This window comes from Nyctereutes procyonoides, unplaced genomic scaffold, assembly GCF_905146905.1.
Source record: "Nyctereutes procyonoides isolate TBG_1078 unplaced genomic scaffold, NYPRO_anot_genome, whole genome shotgun sequence".
Classification (NCBI taxonomy): Eukaryota; Metazoa; Chordata; class Mammalia; order Carnivora; family Canidae; genus Nyctereutes; species Nyctereutes procyonoides.
Genome location: NW_026575024.1, coordinates 16,385,092 through 16,405,854, shown reverse-complemented (window position 1 = coordinate 16,405,854; position 20,763 = coordinate 16,385,092). Strand labels below are relative to the sequence as shown.

Below are 20,763 nucleotides of genomic sequence, written 5' to 3'. Positions count from 1 at the left end.
AAGAAGACTGAGTTTTAGCCAACACGGAGCTCATGTGAGACTGTGAGACTGCCCTTCTCCAGGTCTCGGTAGTCCACCTTTTGCCCCTAGTGATAGTCTGAAAAATGGATTCCAATGACGTCAGCTCCTAATCCCTGGAATCTAATATGGAAAAGTGGTCTTTGCAGATGTAAGTGAGTGAAGAATTCTGACATGGGAAGTTATTCAAATGTGGTCTTTGCAGATTGAGTGAGGATTCTGAGATGGGAATTTATTTAGGTGGGTCCTACGTACAATCACAGCTATAAGAGGAGGGCAGAGGGAATCTGACACAGGGTGAAGGACAGTGTGAGCGCAAAGGTGAGCTTGGAGTCTGGGCAGAGTGAGTCTCTCTCTTTTTTAGATTTTATTTATTTATTCATGAGAGACACAGAGAGGCAGAGACACACACAGGCAGAGGGAGAAGTAGGCTCCCTGCAGGGAGCCTGATGTGGGACTCGATCCCTGGACCCTGGGATCAGGCTCTGAGTGGAAGACAGACGCTCAACCGCTGAGCCACCCAGGCATCCCCAGCGTGAGTCTCTTTATGCAGCGGCTCCTAGGAGCTGGAAGAAGCAAGGAATGGATTCAGTGCTGTCCTGCTGACACCTTGATTTCAGATTTCCAGCCTCCAGGACTGTGAGAATAAACTTCTGTTGCTTTAAGCCACCAGTGGTGTGGCAGTTTGTTACAGCAGCCCCAGGAAACAGATGCACTCCCTCTGGCATCAGATACCTTCCTTGTCCTCATCTTAGTCATCAGCATCCAGCAAATGTACCAGCCTCAGCACCAGACTCCTGCTCCTGCCTCAGCACCAGACTCCTGCTCCTGCCTGTCCCCAGCACTCCCCTTCACTCACACCTGACTTCCCTCCTAAATTCCATAGCACGGAGCCCACATTTAGTAACCTGAAGTGCAGGACTTTTCCTGACACTGCCCGCCACTACTTCATGTGCATTTGTGCTACTGCCATCACCAGTCCTGCTGCAGCAATCGACATGTTCTCTCAAGCTTCTGAGCCTTTATACCTGCTGTTCCCTCTGCCTGGAACCTCTTCTAGCAGATATCCCCAAGTATCTCCATGGCTTGTTTCCTCACTGACTTCAGGTCTTTGCCCAAAGACCTTCCCTGATGACCAATTTTAGAGAGCAATCCCCTCTTCTTCATGTTTCTGATGCCCCCACCCAACCTTGTCTTTCTCCATCGTACTTATCACTACCTATGTATTTATCTGTTCATTATCCATTACCTCCCACTAGAATTATATTCCATAGGGGTAGGGTATTTAGACTGGGTGTCTTAGACAATGAACATTTATTTCTCATAGTTCTGGAGTCTGGGAAGTCTAAGATCAAGGCCCTGGCAGTCAGGTTCCATGTCTGGTGAGAACTCTGGACTCTCCTCCCTTTATAAGGGCTCAGATCCCATCATGGGGCCTCCACCCGCATTGATGTCATCCAAGCTGAATCACCTCTGAAAGGTCCCACCTCCAATACTATCACACTGGGGATTAGGATTCAACATAGGAATTTGAGAGGGAAACACTCATTTAGTCCATAGCAGGAGGATTTCAGGGTGATCTATAAGTCCTTCTGGGACCCTCAATCCCTTGCAATCCTCAAGGTCAAACATTCCTAACCTTTCTGAGCTGTGGACCTCTTCCTCTCTGAGCAAGCCTTCTAAATACATAAAATGAATTAGACTACAAAGGATTCCAATTATATTAAAATATTATCAAAATATTACAAAAACAGATTTTTGATACAGTAATAAATGTGCTTCTTTATTAATGCACTAAATACCAAGAGCTAGGGACAGGTCTAATTAGTGTCATAATTTTGAAGCAATGATAAGTGTAAACAATCTTTTAAGATAGCAGCAGTGATAGTAATGTGACATGAAAATATCTGTGATTTCTCTTGGTGACAGTCATGGGCACTGCAAATACTGTGGTTTGTTGTTAGCATTCACAGGGGAAGGAAATGATACATTTCAGTTAGAGGTGAGTGAAGAGAAAGATATAATCTTTTTTCACTTCCAAATTTGCTAACCCTCCCCCACTCCATGAAGATCTCCTGTCTTTCCTGGAGTTGGAGGTGGGCCAGGAAGGGCTCGGACCCCAGGATCTTTCAGCACAGAGAGGTGCTCCAGAGGAGTGTACCCTCCATGGCTAAAATGGGGAGCAGTAAGAGGCAAGCCCCAGCAGCAGGCAAACCTGAGATCTGTACAGGCCCCTTCCTCCCTCCAGCCCTGGTGAGTCACAAAACGTCCTTTCTCAGGAAGACCAAATATAAACAGTTCAGGATTATCTTGAGAACAAGATGTTTGTTTACTTTTTAAAATTGCAGGCATGGCAAAGCACTCAGGCCTACAATTGCAATTAATAGTAATTTAGGTCAATCTCTCCTGGGGTGAAGCTTCATTTTGATTTTAGAGATAAAGACAAATCTGTCCCTTGTTTTGTGTTCAGGTAACATTATGTTGCTTATCTCTTCTGAGTCACAGATATTTGAATTCTGCCCCCCTCAGATTGTATGAGCAATACATACTCATTGAAAAAATTTCAAAACACTACAGAAAGTGAGATTTCCCTCTTTTTAACTCCTTCCCCAGAGAGAGCCACTGATAATGGAGTAGAATACATGATGCATGCTTTTTGTCACCACGCAGGTACTTATGCACATTACCATACATAGAATTTTTTTTTCCAAATAGCATCCTATGAAAATTGTTCCACAGTTTATACTATTTTGCCTAAGATATCACAATTATTGTTTGTCTGTCTCCTCAACTAGGAATTTGAGGTTAAGAAGGGGAAGCCTGGGATCCCTGGGTGGCACAGCGGCTTGGCACCTGCCTTTGGCCCAGGGCGCGATCCTGGAGACCCGGGATCGAATCCCACGTCGGGCTCCCGGTGCATGGAGCCTGCTTCTCCCTCTGCCTGTGTCTCTGCCTCTCTCTCTCTCTCTCTCTCTCTCTCTGTGACTATCATAAATAAATTAAAAAAAATTTAAAAATAAAAAAAAGAAGGGGAAACCGGTACTTTATTAGTCTATAAACCTATACCTTGCCCAATAATTTGTACATAGTAGGATTTAATAAATATTTGCTCAACAACCAAATTAATGAATAAATGATTTTTTTTCCCCAAAATGATATCATAAATACCTTTCTGTGTTTGTCTACTGAACGATGCTTCATTGTTTCAGGGTTGCTGAGAATTACATTGTGTGGATGCGATGAGCTCTTTCAGTAATCACTAATAGGTACTTAGACTTGGGTTATTTCCAATTTTTCAAGCTTATATCTGCTCTGCACTGAATATCCTTATAACATAAAAGTCTCTGAATACCTCCTAATGTAGTTTTTAGACTCTCAGAAAGGCTTATTTTGAGATATTGCCAGATTGCCCTTTCGATAGGTTGCACCAAATTATAATACTATCACCAAAGAATCTTTTCTGTTCTCTCACTAACACTGAGTATTGAAAAATGTACATATTTTTGAAATTTCAAGCTTACAGAAAAGTTGCTAGAACAATGCAAAGGGCTCACCCAGATTCCCAAATTGTTAACATTTTATCACATTTATGTTCTTTCCATTATTTTTTCTCTGAATCTTTGGAGGGCAAGCTGCAGACATAATATCCTACCATCCCTAACATTGCAGTGTTTATTTCCCCAAACCACATTCATTCTTCTATGTAATCTCCATGCAACTCTCCAAAACAAGAAACCAGCTTTGGTGCCAATATAACCATCTAGTGCACAGGCCTCATTCAAATCAACTGTCCCAACCATGTGCCTTTTCTCTCCTGGTCCAGGATCTTCTCAAAGAATATGTATTGTATTTAGTTCTTATAGGCTTTCAGTTTCCTCCAATACGGAACAGTTCCTCCGTTTGCCCCCTGTGTTCCTCCATAGTTCCAGAGCGTACAAGCCTTACATTCTCTAGGATGACCCTCAACCCAGATATACCTGATGTGTTTTCAGGTGTACTCAGGTCATGCTTCTTGGGCAGCAAGACCACAGAAATGATGCTGTGCGATTTCAGTGCACTGTGTCGGGAAGGTACATGGCAGTGACTCATCCCATCCTGAAGATGTTATTGTTGGCTGCTGGTCGTGTTGGTGCCTGCCAGGTTTCTCTACCTCAAACTTATCATTGCCCTTTTGTCACTGACTGGTATGTTGTCTGAGATTATGTCAGTATTCTGCTCCTTGTCAAACCTCATGGATGGCTCCTGTCTGGATCAACCACCTCTGTGATGGTTGCCAATTGGGGATTTTCTATCCCTATCATTCCTTCTACACTAATTTTAGCCTTGTGATGTAAGTAAAACCTTTTCCCTTTCTCCCATTTATTTGTATCAGCAGGAGCTATGGATCCTTATTTTATAATCCATTTCTATCATTACTTATTTTGATGCTCAGATTGTCCCAGATTTGCCCAGTGGGAGCCACTTCAAGGATGCAGTATCTCCTGTGCCCTTTTGACTTCTTTACCTTCTGGCACAAAGGGATATTCTAGGCTAATCTTTTCATCTTGCATTTCCCCTGACTCAGCCTTGGAATCAGTCATTTCTTTGATTAGACCCAGTTTATTTCAGTGATATTTAAAACCAAAATATGGGCACTCAGTATGCTCATTGCTACTGGGATGTCATTGCTTCTGACTACCTATCTATGTATCTATATCATTTATGTAATCCATGTGTATATGTACTTATCTAGCTATCTGTATATGTAAATGTACACACAATATAATCATTTATTCATCTTTAAGCCATTTCCATATCTATTTGCATACATATTATAGAACCACAAGTTCCTATTGATTCCTCTGATTCCAATCCAACACCTGAGGGTTCTTTCTATCCTTCCCTTTACATTTGTAAATATCTTCTTAGGCAGTTAAAATCTTGGCTTTTTTTATTATCTTCAATAAATACTTTTTATTTATTATTATTTTTTAAATAATAAATTTATTTTTTATTGGTGTTCAATTTACCAACATACAGAATAACACCCAGTGCTCATCCCATCAAGTGCCCCCCTCAGTGCCCGTCACCCATTCACCCCCAGCCCCCGCCCTCCTCCCCTTCCACCACCCCTAGTTCGTTTCCCAGAGTTAGGAGTCTCTTATGTTCTGTCTCCCTTTCTGATATTTCCCACACATTTCTTCTCCCTTCCCTTATATTCCCTTTCACTATTATTTATATTCCCCAAATGAATGAGAACATATAATGTTTATCCTTCTCCAATTGACTTACTTCACTCAGCAAAATACCCTCCAGTTCCATCCACGTTGAAGCAAATGGTGGGTATTTGTTGTTTCTAATGGCTGAGTAATATTCCATTGTATACATAAACCGATGTCCATCGAAAGATGAATGGATAAAGAAGATGTGGTTTATGTATGAATAAATACTTTTTAAAGATCTCATTTATTTATTTGAGAGAGAGCATGCAAGAGCAGGAGAATCAGACTCCTGGCTGGGCAGGGAGCCTGACTCAGGGCTCAATCCCGGGTCTCCAGGATCATGACTTGAGCCAAAGGCAGATGCTTAACCCACTGAGTCACCCAGGTGCCTCATCCTCAATATTTTTACTTATTTGCTCAATTGATTTACTTTTTTGCTTGATGTAATCCATTTCCCCACTTGCTTTCTGTCTTCTTTGCCCACCAGCTCAGCATCTGCCTCACCATCCTGTGTCTTGGCTGCTCTGTCAGCCCACACCCCAAGCAGCCCCCAAGCCTCTCTCACCACCCAGACTCTTCGGCCATTGGCATTTCTCTCTGATCCTCCCTGCTGCCAACCCTGCATCCTTGGCCGATTTCATATCTTGCCTCCATGCTCCTACTCCCCATCAGTATTTTCAGTTACTAAATATTACAAATCTTATAGTTTAAAAGAAATGTCAGTGTTGTAGGTTGAGCTCTTTAATTGTTAGTGAGGTTGAGTATATTTTCATGTTATTTCTTATTTGAATTGCTTATTTTGCCCATTTTCCTACTAAGTTCAGCTATTATTGGTATGAAAGGGCTCTTTGTACAGTAGAGACCTTGGCTCTTGGTCATATGCTACAATTTGTCTTTTGATTTTGTTTATGGTGTTCATTACTATTTAAAAATTTTACATGATACAATCAGCCTGTTTTTTTTTTTCAGGATTTTGTATTCCCCAATTTTTATATAAATATTTTTCCCTAGCATTTTAATCATTCAAAAAAATAGGTAAAGCATTAATGTCTGGAATACACACACACACACACACACATTAAGATTTTTATTTATTTGAGAGAGAGAGTGTGTATGCTCTAGACTAGGCAGGGGGTAGGGGACAGAGGAGAGGGAGAATCAGGCTCCCCACTGAGTAGACAGCTCCATTTCAGGACTCCAGGATCAGGGATCATGACCTGAGCTGAAGACTTAATGACTGGCTCATGACTGAGCCACCCAGGTGCTCCTGGAATATATTTTAATATTAGGATAAAAGCTAGGAATTTTTCTCCCAAAGGGCTAGACAATTATCCCAACATCTTTTATTGTACAATCCATAATTTCTTAACTTAAATTGTTGTCATTATTACAAATTAAGTGTCAATATATACTTGAGTCTAAATGAATTCTCCAATTTGTTTCACTGATTTGTCTGTCTCTTTAGGCAATATGCCACATCATTGATCACTGAATTTTTGTTTTAAAGATTTTATTTATTTTTTCATGAGAGACACAGAGAGAGGCAGAGACATAGGCAGAGGGAGAAGCAGGCTCCCTGCAAGGAGCCTGATGCGGGACTCGATCCCAGGATCCCCAGATCACCACCTGAGTCAAAGTCAGACACTCAACCACTTAGCCACCCAGGTGCCAGATCACTGTAGTTTTATTTATTTATTTTTTATTTATTTTTTTGAAGATTTATTTATTTATTTATTTATTTATTTATTTATTTATTTTTATGATAGTCACACACACAGAGAGAGAGGCAGAGACACAGGCAGAGGGAGAAGCAGGCTCCATGAACTGGGATCCCAATGTGGGACCCGATCCCGGGTCTCCAGGATCACGCCCTGGGCCAAAGGCAGGCGCTAAACCGCTGCACCACCCAGGGATCCCCACTGTAGTTTTAAACAGTTTCTTTTTTTTTAAATTTTTATATTTTTTATGATAGTCACACACACAGAGAGAGAGGCAGAGACACAGGCAGAGGGAGAAGCAGGCTCCATGCACCGGGAGCCCGATGTGGGATTTGATCCTGGGTCTCCAGGATCGCGCCCTGGGCCAAAGGCAGGCGCCAAACCGCTGCGCCACCCAGGGATCCCCCCCACTGTAGTTTTATAATACATTTTTAACACCTGGTAAGGAAAATCCGCCTCATTGTTCTTTAAAAAGGATTTTTACAGCTCTATATATTCATTTTTCTTAGCAAAGTTAAGAATTATTTTGCTAAGATCCCAAAAAAATGTTTTTGAGGTTTTCATTTGGATTGCATTAAACTTTAGAAGAATTTGGAAGAATTTATATTTTTATGATGTTAGATTCCTCAAAGAAGAAGGTATCTATTACCATTCACACAAGTCTTTACTTTTATGTCCCTACATAATGTTTTATATTTGTCTGCATTATGGTGCTGCACATTTCTTGTTATGTTCATTCCTAAGTATTTTCTTATTTTTGCTGCTATTGGGTAATGAGTCTTCTATTCCATCATATTTTCCGACTAGCTATTACTCATACATATGAAAGTATATGGAGAGGAAGCAGTCCCTGATGGTTAGACAGATGGGCTTTGGAATGAGGCTACCTGGATTTCCATCTTGGCTCTGTCATTCACAAGCTATGTGACTGTAGGCTGATAACTTTGCCTCCCTGAGCCTCAGTTTCCTCGTTTTAAGGATAAAAATAGTACCTATTTGATGGCAATGTGCCTCATACATATTAACTCCTTAATAACTATTAGGTATTATTATTTAAAGTTTTTGTAATGAGCTATTTTCCTGAGCTGTTATAATGTATGTATTTTCCTGAATTATAGCCTCATAATTTTTATATTCTTGTGTTGAATTGTTATATTATTTCTAATAGTTTAGCAATGATTCTTTTAGGTTTCTTAGAAAGAAAATTATATAATATATGAATACTTTGTTACCTCCTTTCCAAAAGCTATATCTTGTTTTATTTTCTTACTTACATATGATGTCCTGATCTTATTTCTGATTCATCAGAAATACTCCTATTGCTTAACTTTTGAGTAAGAGGTTTGTTATTAGAGACACATGTATGTCTTTATCCTAAAGATATCCAGGGAGATCTAAATAGATAGATGTTTAACAATGTTATAGAACAATGTTATTTAAAATTCCTTTTCATTAGAAATGGAGATTACATTTTATCCGATACCCACCCCCCACCCCACCTCCTGGCATCTAAGGAAATGATCTTGTCATTTTTCTATTTTGACCTCTTTATATGGTGAATCGTACTTACAGATCTCCTAATATTACACCATACTCATAAGTCTTGGAGCAAGCCCCTGCTTGGACATATTATGGTAGCTTTTTAATGTGCTGCTGTAATTGGTTTGTTAATATTTTATTTAATGTCTTATGATCGGTTTTCTTTTTCCTTGTTTTCAGCTTTTAGTGTCATATATGTATATGTGTATATATATACACACACACACGTGTATACCTGCTTTCTTAAAAACTCAGAATACTGCTTCTTTCCAAATGCTCTAGAGTGCTACCTTTTTTCCTTAGTTGTATTTGGAAAGTTACTATATGGTAAAATTGACTTTTTGCAGGAAGGATATGCAGTTTTCTGAATTTCAACATAGATAGATAGATAGATAGATAGATAGATAGATAGATAGATAGATATGTGTGTGTGTGTGTAATCAACACTGTAATTAGGGTATAGAATTATTCCATTGCCACATACATCCCCCAACCTGAGAAAAAAAGGAGGGAGGGAAGGGGAAGGGGGGAACCTGTAGAACACAAAAGCAAGGAACAAGGGGGGTCTCAGAAATATTTTCATGGGGTGCAGAGTAGAATAGTGAACTATGGTTAGTGGGATGGAAGGCTGCCAGTCATAGTAATTTGCATCTTAAAATTACTTTGTGGCTATAGACTGTTAACATGTCAGTTAGCAATTATTTGGAATGTAACTACTGAAGACAATGTGTTTTCTGAATCTAGTTTCAGCTTATCTCTCTTTTTTAAAAAAATATTTATTTATTTGAGAGAGAGAGAGAGAGAGAGAAAGTGAGATCAGGGAGAGGGACAAGCAGACTCCATGCTGTGTGGAGGCGGACCCAGGGCTTGATCTTATGACCTTGAGATCATGACCTGAGCTGTGGTCAAGAGTCTGTGGCTTAACTGGCTGAGTCCCCCAGGTCCCCCTAGATTCAGCTTCTTGAGTTGTTCTTTGAGCCAAGAGTTGGTGAGGTAGAAATTGTCAAAAAAAAAAAAAAAAAAAAAAAAGAGAAGAAAAAAAAGGAAGGAAGGAAAATGTCTCAATTTCTAGTTTTTTGCCTTTGCTATTAATTTACATTTTTATGACATCAAGGTCAGAGTTTGTGAGTTGTAATATATCTACTTTTAGAATTTTTAGGTTTCCTTTGTGGCCTAGCACATAACAAATTTTTGCAAACACCATTATGACACTTGAAGAAAAAGAATATTTTCTGTTTCCTATGCATAGAAACATCTACAGTCCTATTTAATAAATTTTATTAATTGTATTATTTAAATTATGTATATCCTTGGGAAACTGAGTGGCTCAGTTGGTTTAATGTCTGCCTTCAGCTCAGGTCATGATCCCAGGGTGGAGTCCCACAGGCCAGACTCCTTGCTCATCTCTACCCCTGCTCTCTCTCTGTCTCTCTCACTTGCTCACTCTCTCTCAAATAAATACATAAAATCTTCTTTAAACAAGATTATGTATATCCTTAATATTTTAAGTTAGTCCAAAATCAAGAGAGGGAAGTTAAAGTTTCTTACTTTTGTATTTGTGTTATTCCACAGTGTATTTATCTAAAGTTTTTACTTCATATATTTTGATGCTATGTTATCTGAAGTGTCATGACATTTGTTCTCATTGTGTTTCATACCCTTTATCAGTTATGTGTGGTGCTTTTTCTCATTCAGTAAGTTTTGGTTTCAGTTCAACCTTTTCTGATATTCAGATCATGGATCCTGGTTTAGTTTGCGTTTACCTGGCTCATCCTTGAAAATCTTTTTACTTCTCACAAAAAGAAAATCTTTTTACTTTTCACTCCCATCCATTCCTTCTCCTTGCCTCCTTCCTCTGCCCTCCACTGTGCAGACTGGTTACTAATTCAGTTTGTCATATATTTTTACTTTCTTAAAAATAATACACTCAAGCCTCTTTTCCTTGATTTGTCAAGAAAGAGAATAGTGTATGAGAGTATAAATCCACTTTTTATCATGAAAGGTCACAAATCTAAACATTCATATATCCTTTCCCTCCTACTTTTGTTATGATCTGAGATTGCTATCACAGTCAATTATAGATACTCCATGTTTATTATTTATTTTTACATAACAGGTTTTCTTTAGGAATGACGTAGTTTTCATTTTGACTTAAAATTAATTTTCACAGTTATCGAGGCTTCATTTTATATTTAAAAGGATCCAAGACTCAATTCTTATACTTTCTTTCAGTAGCTTTCCTGTTTCTGATTTCTTATTTTGAATTAACTTGTTTGTGATTATCTGAGTTTTATTACTAAAACATTTTTGAAAAGAAACACTGATGAATCAGATAATCCCCAAGTAAGTAAGAATAAAATATTGGTTGGGTGTAAAACTCATAAGTCATATATTTGTTTGGAAGACTTTGCAGATGTTACCTTTGTTTTCTGACATGCATGAATGTGGAGAGATTGAGGGTTAGTTAATACTCTTCTTGTTGATGACTTGGCACTTCTGGCTGGATGCTCAGATAATTTCTTCTTCAATCCTTTACACTGACCATCTTGATCAGACTATATGTAGATTTGACCTCTTCTCTGAAAAGATTTTTGCAGAGCACCTGGGTGATGAAATGGGTATCTGACTCTTGGTTTTGGCTCAGGTCCTGGTCTCAGGGTTTTGGGATAGAGCCTCGTGTTGGGCTCTTTGCTCAGTGGAGAGTCTTCTTGGAGTTTTCTCCCTCTGCCCCTCTTCTCTCTTTCTCTCTAAAAAGTAAGTAAATCTTTAAAAAAATATTTTTGCAATGCTATATCTCTACTCAATCTCCATATTCAGCTTCTTCACTTTGCTAGAAGCTGGACTGTTTTTATGACGTATTTGCTCTGTTCTCTTCAGTGTGTTTGCTTCCATTGTCTGCCGTCCACAGCAATCCTCTTCTTGAAATTGTTCCAAAATCTTTGACCTTTTCCTTTGTATTTTGTGTGGTTTTTCTATAGGTTATCTTTAATACTCCTCACTTGCTTTTCTGCTGTGTCACTTCTGTCCTCTGTGTTTCTCACCTGTTTGATGGTAGCACAGCAGGATTATTCTGGAGCATAATTTCTTACCTTGGTTCCCTGATTCTACTAATCTTATCTGTTATCATCTTATCTTTAGTTTCTTTGAGGCTGTGATACATTTGTCTTTTAATTCTTTTTCTGTTTCCTGTCTTTTTGGCCATATCTTTTTCCAAAACGGAGTCTCTGTTTTTAGCATGATCTATTTCTTCCTTTTCTTTCCTGTTGTCCTTTGAAAATTTCCATAGTTTTGATATTTGATGTTATTTAAGCTTACTTATTTTTGAATCAGAATAGTTTCATCAGACCTATTATTTGCCCAAATTTAGAACAGCTATATTCTCCTTCCCCTCCTTCCCTGTTTACCTGGTCTTCTCTGTACCCCTCAGATTTTGAATGTAAAGGTTGTTCTTCTGAAGCCTGGAAGGTAGTAGAGGAGGGACAGGGGCACTGGCAATGGTTACCAGTGCAAATTTCATGACTTTTTGTGTACAGCACATGGCTTGAAGCCCTGTAGGGGAGTCACTCTGCTTGGCTGGGGACACAACCAATAGTAGGCAGTGAGGGGAAGGGATGCTTTCAAGTTTCAGGTGGTCTCAGCTTCAGAGACAGTCCTTTCTAGGGCTGCCACATTTTTGCCATAAGGGCAGGCAGTTTCAGGCTATCTGTCTAGCAAAGCTCCTCTGCCTTCTATGAGACTGAGTTCTAGGGATTTTGGCTCCTCTACCTATTCACAGGGAGGGAAATAGGCCAAGAAAGCCATTCTTTACAATCCACATCTTCCCTCAACTCCCTCAGCCCAAAGAAGGTGCTGTGGCCTCTCTGTTCTGTAAAACTTTGTCATCAGAATGTTTCGTCTTGGTGGCTATCCCCTTGAAAGAATTCTGTTTCCTTCTTGGTTGGAAGCACATATCACAGGCTTGTCCAAGTTTGGCCAACTTACTGTTTTCTGGAGTAAGGGAGAGTCTTCTAGACCACTGGTTCTCATCTAGGGGCAATATGGCTTCATCCCTCCAGGGACATTTGGCAAAGTCTAGAGACATCTTTGGTTGGTGCAGTTTGGGTCGGGGTGCTTTTAGCATCTAGTGAGTAGAGGCAAGGGATATTATTGAACATCTCACACTGTACAAGGTAGCCCCCCACAATAAAGAACTCTCCAGTCCATGAGTCAGTTGTGCAAGGTTGAAAAACACTGTTCCAGACTGGCATTCTGTGGCCCATCTCTTAGACTATGCATCTCCCTGTTGCCACCCCAGCAAATGGGGTGATATCATGAGAGTCTTCTGAATTCCCTTCATCTAACATTTTTACCATTGTAGGGAAGATCAACATATCAATTCTCAGGGTCTTCTTCCAATTTGATCCTTTTTTTTTTCCTTCAGGAAAATAGATATATATATACTTTTCAAAATTTGACTCAGGTAGTTGGGGTTCATTCCAAGCTCCAGAACTGCTGGCTTATTCTTGGTCATTTAAAATTTACTTTTGTCTACTCTCCTCAGAGTTTGGCCATGGCTAAGGAGATTTGTACTTTAAAATACCTGGAGCAGGTAGCCTGATTGGCTTAGTTGGTTAAGCAGCTACCTTCAGCTCATGTCATGATCTCAGGGTCCTGAGATGGAGCCCCACATTGGGCTCCCTGCTCACCAGGGAGTCTGATTCTTCTCACTCCCTGGTGCCCCTCCCTGCTCCCCCCTCTACCAGCTTGTGCTCACCCTCCTGCTCTCTCAAATAAATAAATAAAATTCTTTTTTAAAAAATGCCTGGAGCACTCACGCTGCAAGGCCTCAAGACTATTCCATGAAAAAAAAAAAAGTTTGATGAAGCTTTTGAGTGGTTCTCTATCACCCTCCTGTCAGAAGAGGAAGAGAAAATTCCTGTTGTAAATGTGTAGTCCCTCTCCTGCCCTGTCCCCCTTGGAGCCTTTGTGATTTGCTCAAAACTGATGGAGCCTTCGTACCCAGTGCCAAGGTTTTGTTACTGATTAGTTTCTCCATAAGACCATTTTGAACACACACACCCCTAAATTAATTTTTGTTCATTCTATTCTATTCACCGAGAGGAACATTTAGTAAGCCTGCATTTATTATAACATCCTTCCTTGAATGTTTCAGGTAATTTTAAAGAAAACCTCACAAAAGAATTTAGCCATTTGATTCCATATTCCAGCAGCAGCCATTATGACCCTTTCAAATCACCCTTTCCTGTGCATTATCTCACTTAATTCTCTAGCAGCCTGTTGAAGTGCATAGTATTATGCCCATTTTATAGTAGCTCTCACTCTTCTGTGGCTCATGAGTTGACGTGAATTGTATATACTTGACTCAAAATTTTGTGTTTTTTTTCATCCATGTTCTCCTTCTCAAGAAGTGAAGTGATGACCTCCTTGTCTGCTGGCAAGCATGTTGGTGGAGGAAATGGGATTCTGACAAGACATTGCTCATCATGTATACTTTGCTTAAGGGCATATTTAACTGAACTTAATTGGAACAACCACCCAGGGTTTAAAAATTTTTATCATTACTTTTTCTATGTCATTATTAAGCAACTGCAAGGATTTGCCATCATTAAAAGCAGGGTTAGGGGTACCTGAGTGGCTTAGTGGTTGAGCGTCTGCCTTTGGCTCAGGGCATGATCCTGGGGTCCTGGGATCAAGTCCCACATCAAGGTCCCCACAGGGAGCTGCTTCTCCTTCTGCCTCTCTCTGTATCTCTCATAAATAAATAAATAAATTCTTTAAAAAAAGCAACTGTTATTATAGGAGCAATTATATGTGAATGTGTTTTTCCCCTCTACCTACCGGAAATAGGAGAAATCTAACAGACCTATTGGCTCACCCTGGATTGGGATTTTCCACCTGGACCCTGTCCCCTATCTACTAGGCGATGGATCAGTATGTTCAGGTTGCCCAGAGGAAAGAACACTGTGATCCTTGTCTCAGCTCTGTAACCAAGAGCAAGTTCTGTAGCAATTCTAGGCTTCATCTCTCCCCTGGTGGGAGTGAAAAGTGTAGGGTTGTATGTTCTTTCTGCCTTTAAGTTTTCAGATTTCATGAAATCCAAACCTGGGAATTGTCCCCAGAGCATAGCTTCAGCCTGGGCTTTGCTGTGTTTCTGGGTATATCCCCAGAGAAGTTTCCTTGGATCTCATTTTACCCATTGGTAAAATAATCATGTTAAATAAGCTCTGTGGTTTTCAAACTGTGTTCTGAGGAGCCCTAGGAACTGTGGTTGGGGAAGCACGCTCGTGCTTTATATGCTTCAGCCCTGGGTAAGGTTACATGTATAGCAGGTATTCTATTATTTACAAATTTAAAGATTGATGCCAGATACTTGTTCAAGGACAGCCTCTTCCCTGAAAGAGTTTTCCCCAAATAAACATTCTTAGAAACCAAAACTTACTCCTTTAAGCATCATTTTGTTTTTAATTTTTTTTAAATTTATGATAGTCAGACACACACACACACACAGAGAGGCAGAGACACAGGCAGAGGGAGAAGCAGGCCCCATGCACCGGGAGCCCGACGTGGGATTCGATCCCGGGTCTCCAGGATCGCGCCCTGGGCCAAAGGCAGGCGCCAAACCGCTGCGCCACCCAGGGATCCCTAAGCATCATTTTGATTTGTTATCAAATGGGAACGGATATCAAGTGGGTTTAGATGTCTTGCCTTATTGAACATATTAAAATTTTCTTGATGTTAAGGATCATTGTTAATGAATATCAGTGTGACACAGGGCACCTTGAGCACCTGGTTGAGTGGGAACAGCTATCACCCCTTCATTGACTGTACCCATGTGAGAGTGCTTCTTTAGTTTCTATGTCTGTTTGCTGTGATTTCCTCTCTCCCCCATGGCCTTTGGGCTGATGTCCTCACACACTGCATGGAGGGGTCATTCTAGACCCTGAGAAGGTCTGACCACAGTGAGGCTCACTTTTAGAGGCATCCTCACCCTCCTAGTATACTTCTCTCTCCATATATCAGTGGTCTTGGGCCTCCTATCTTGGTTATTCCAAGATACTTCAAACCCAACACTCTGTCTCCACTTCCCACCAACAGCACCTTTTCCTTAAAAGGCTCCTCATCTCTGTGCCTGACCCCAGGAAAGAAACCTGTGGCTCATACTGGATTCTTCTGTCATCCTCAATTTCACCATCTGATTAGTTACCCTGTCCTGGATCTGCCCCCAGAAGAGCCCAGTAACTTTTCACACCTCTCCTGATTTCTCTGGAAGGAAGGAAAAGGCAGGATGGCAAGATAAAAAGAAGGAAATGAGTACCGAGCTTCTCCTCTTTGCTATAGGCACAGTATGAAGAATTTGACATCAAACAGGTGGGATCAAATCCAGGGCTGCAGCTTCTTTGCTTTGTGACCTTGGCACAATAACATCTCCCTTCCTGAGCTTGTTTCCTCATCTCCCAAACAGGGTCGATAAGGTGTATTTTGAAGATGAAATGATACAATAGACCTGGTACATATTCAGTGGTTGGTATTGTTACCAAGCCTGCCTGTCGTCCCTTCCTTCCTCCTTCCTTCCTTGCCTCACAGTCTGTCTGTCGAGCTGTACTTTTCCATCCAGGCAATGCTCTCCCCCACAGGCGTGTGTGGTGTTTGGGGTGTGGGCCGTGAGATGAGGCTGTGAGTTGCATCACCTCCTCCAGTTTCTGTTGCTGGCCTACAAATGTCACGTTCATCCAAATAGCAATTTCAGGGCATACTTCTTTTCTGATTTGTTGGTGCTTCCGAAAAAATTAAATGGAGAGAACATTGAGGTGCCAAGAACATGTTGAACTCACTGTAGAAGCAGAGTCAGCTATTCCCCCAAGCCCCAAAGCTCTAAAATTAGACTCAGCCAACCCTGTGAGGAGGGCTAAGTTTACTCTTGCTCCCAAAGCAAAGGGCATCCTATTTACCTGAGGACCTGAAGTTTGTGGGACAGACCCTCAAGGCTGACCCAGAGCTCATAGCATCTCTCACCTCTATCCACGTCCATGTTGAACCAGGTTCTATGCGTGAGGCTGAGCCCCTGCCAATCAATGCCTCATTTAATTGTTTTCTCTTTTAAAAATCAGCTGTATTGAGATATAATTTACATGTGAGAAAATGCACTCATTCCAGGTGTCCAGTTTAAGGAACCTTGACAAAAGCCCACATTCATGTAACTACCGACACAGGCAAGACAACATTTCTATCACCCTGGTAATTTTTCTTTTAAATTCATAAATGTTACAACCACCCAGAAAAGAACAGAGATTAATATTACAAAGTAACATTTACAAACTTGCCACCAAGATTTAGCAAATGTTACCATTTTGTCATATTTGCTTTGGTCTAGTCTCACTTCTCATTCTCTCTCTCCCCTCTCACTTTATCCACCTTCCCTTTGAAAAAACTGGAAAAAAATTATTTTGAAGAAACAAAACATTTTAGATACATTTGGAGCCTTCTTCATCTCAATCCCCAAAGGTAACCACTGTCATGACCCGTATTTTAAAGGTAACATGTCCTACCTGTGCTTTGAAACTCTTATTGTATTGTGTATGATCACGGACAATATACAGCTTTGTTCGGGAGGCTTCTGATATTTACATAAAATAATGCCATAATGTACATGTCCTTTTACAACTTACTTTTATTCAACATGTGGTTATGAGATCTAGTCACCTTTTTTTACAAGTTAATGAGGTTCATTCGCCTTAATATAGTTTGTGGTATACGACTTTTAAAATTTCCTTATCCAATCCCCTATTGGCAGGCAGTTAGATTGTTTCCTTTTTTTTTTTTTTCCTTCTTCTTCTTCTTCAAAACATCAGTGCTTCAGGGAATATTCTTGAGCCTGTATTTAAGAGTTATTCTAGGGTACTTGCCTGAAAGTGGAATTGTTGGGTCATAGCATCACAGGGCATACACAACTCCACCTTTACTAGATATTGCCAAATTGCTCTCCAAGGTAAGGGTACCCCACACCCAGACTATACAAGACTTCTATTTTCTCAGCCTCCTCTGTATTGTTAGATAACCACCCCCCACCAGTCTAGTATTTATGAAAGGTCTGTCAGTTGTTTTAATTTGTGTCTCTGGTCACCAGTGAAGCTGAGCATGTTTTCATATATTTATTGGCCTTTAAAGGTTTTTTTTTTTTTTCCTGTGAATGTCTGTTGATATTTTTGTCTTCTGATTGCTTCTACTTCTACAAAATACCAAGCAAGGTCAGCAGCTGTGAGTGAAAGGTGGTGGGAGTTGGAGATTTGAGGGGAGTGTTAGTGGGGAGAGTGGTTTATCTTACTTTGGGTTGCTCAAAAGCAGACCCTGAGACAAGGATGTAGTGCATGTAGTATATTTGGAAGGTGATCCCAGTACATACATATGGGAGAGAGAGAAGTGAGGCAGGGAAGGGAAGAAAGCCAGTGAGGGGTTTATGGTTAAGTCCATTACCGTGGTGGGCAACTGCAGGTCAATCCCACTGGGGAATTCTGGGAGCCACCTTTGAGGGGAAGGGAACTGGCGTATCCATACATCAACTCTGGGTGGTTTTTACAAGAAGGCTGCTCCTGTGTGGGGATTCCATAGGTCTCCAGCACTTTCACAGCTGCACTGGTAGAAAGAGACCTCTGGCACCAGAGAAAACCCTTAGGAAAAGACATGTAGGTAAAGGCAATCAGGAGTTGGCTCAACACTGAAATGGTCAGTGTCCCAGGCTCATGAGTAGGAGAGTGAATTAATCAGTGACAGTTAGTAGGCTGACTGGGCAGTGCCATAAAGTGTGCTTCAGGGCTGATGGTGGTGGTTTAAAGGGAGCCATGAAATGTCTGGGTGACTCAGTAGAGCATACAATTCTTGATCTCCGGGTTGTGAGTTAAAGTCCCCTGTTGGGTGTAGAAGTTACTTAAAAAGAAAATCTTAAATAAATAAACAAATAAAAAACGGAACCAGAGAACATGACAAGTGCCCAAAGGATCTTGGCCATCAACTACCCTCTGGCTTATAGATGAGGAACTTAGGCCCCCTAAGGAAAAGGGACTTTCCCAAAATCACAAAAGGACTCAGTGCAGGAGAGATGGAAAGCCATGTCCCATTAGGGCCTTGCACAGAAAATAAAACAATTTTTTAAAAATATTTTATTCATTTATTAATGAGAGACATAGAGAGAGAGAGAGAGAGAGAGAGAGAGAGAGAGAGAGAGAGAGAGGCAGAGACACAGGCAGAGAGAGAAGCAGGCTCCATGCAGGGAGCCTGACATGGGACTCAATCCCGGGTCTCCAGGATGACACCCCGGGCTGAAGGTGGCATTAAACCACTGAGCCACCCGGGCTGCCCAAATAAAACAATTTTTTAAAGCTTTTACAGGGCAGCCCGGGTGGCTCAGCAGTTTAGTGTCGCCTTCAGCCCAGGGTGTGATCCTGGAGACCCGAGATCGAGTCCCACGTCAGTCTCCCTGTGAGGAGCCTGCTTCTCCCTCTGCCTGTGTCTCTGCCTCTCTCTCTCTGTGTGTGTCTCTCATGAATAAATAAATAAAATCTTAAAAAAAAAAAAAAGGCCTTTACAGGGGCACCTGGTGGCTCAGTCAGTTAAGCATCTGACTCTTGATTTCAGCTCAGGTCATGATCTCAGGGTCCTGGGATCAAGCCCCAGATACAGGCTCTGCACTCAGCTCAGAATCAACTTGAGATTCTTTTTCTCCCTCTGCTTCCCTCCACTTGTGCATGCTCTCTCTCTCTCAAATAAGTGAATAAATCTTTAAAAAATTAATAAATAAATAAATTAATGAAATAGCTTTTATTTTACAAAAGTAAAGCATGATTACTGGAGAAAATTCAGAAAATATAAAAAAAATTCAGAAAATATGAACAGAAAGAAAAGTAAAAATCACATCTGTAACTGTAAGCAACTTAGTTTCTTTCTAGGCATATCCATATCCAAATAGTTTTTTTTTCCATATAGTTTTTCTTCAACAAAATTTCTTTTTTTTTTTTTTAGGATTTTATTTATTTATTTGATTTCAGGGAGAGAGAGGCAGTGAGAGCAAACATGAGTGGGGGGAGGGGCAGAGGGAGAGGGAGAGAGAATCCCAAGCAGACTCTGCGCTGAGCATGGAGCCCTATATGGGGCTCAATCCCATGGCCCTGAGATTGTGATACAAGCTGAAATCAAGAGTTGGATGCTTAACTGACTGAGCCATCCAGGCAACCCCCAAAAATTTCAATCACATTATACATGCAAAACTTACCCACCTATAAAATGATTTTTTTCATATTACAGTGTATTAAAGACATACATTATATGTATGTCTTTCCATATCACTGAATATTCTACATAAATATTAAATGCTCCACAACATTCCATTGTTAAACATTTAAATTGTTTGCATTTTTTTCGTTACCATGAACACCATTGCAACAAATTTCCTGGAAACCAACTCTGAGCATGACCATGACTATTTCCTAAGAATAAATTCCTAGGAAGGGAATTGCTAGCTAAAAGTATAAGCACTTTTTAAGGATTTTTAAAGGGTGTTGCTACATATTGCCAATTTGATAAACTTTGTTAACTTTGGGAACGATACAACTATTTGCCCAGTTGCTCAGGCCAAAATTCTTGAGTCTTGCCTGTTGTAATTTTTTATTTTGTATAAGATTCCTTTAGGGTCCGTGGAAATAGGTTTGCTGAACAAAAAAGGTATGCTTGTGTGGGAGCTGAGTGGCTCAATTGGTTAAGCTTCTGACTCTTGACTTCTCCTCAGGTCATGATCTTGGGGTCCTGGGATCAAGCTCCACTTTGGGCTCCCTGCTCATCAAGGAGGCTACTTGAGATTCTCCCTCCCTCTGCCCCTTCCCCTGCTCTCTTTCAAGCTCTGGGCCTTTCTCTCTCAAATATTTTTAAAAAGTATTCTTGTTTGCCATTTTGATATACACTGCCAAATTATCTTTTTCAATTAGCAATAATCGCGTCTTGGATAAACCTCATTGGCTATGATACTGCCACGGTGCAAAGCTGCCAAATTATCTTTTAAAAGTATTTACAGCAATTGAAAGTTCTTATGTAAAACCATGCTATTTTTCTCCCTTTTCTATTAAATATTTGGGTAGATTTAAGTAGTTGTTCCTTTTTTGGTACAGATCATGTACATTTTTGAAAGTTTATTTTTAGATCTATCTTTTGCTTTTTATTGTTGGAATGAATACCATTTTAAAAATCTGCTATATTTTTGGAAATCTAAGAAAAGTATTGATTTTAGTATATTTATTTCAAAC

At 40.3% G+C, this 20,763-nt stretch overlaps 1 pseudogene; it reads right to left on the bottom strand.

The window, feature by feature from the left end:
- Positions 1-20,373: 20,373 nt before the first annotated feature.
- On the bottom strand, positions 20,374-20,505 carry LOC129498683 (U4 spliceosomal RNA; annotated as a pseudogene).
- Positions 20,506-20,763: the final 258 nt, after the last annotated feature.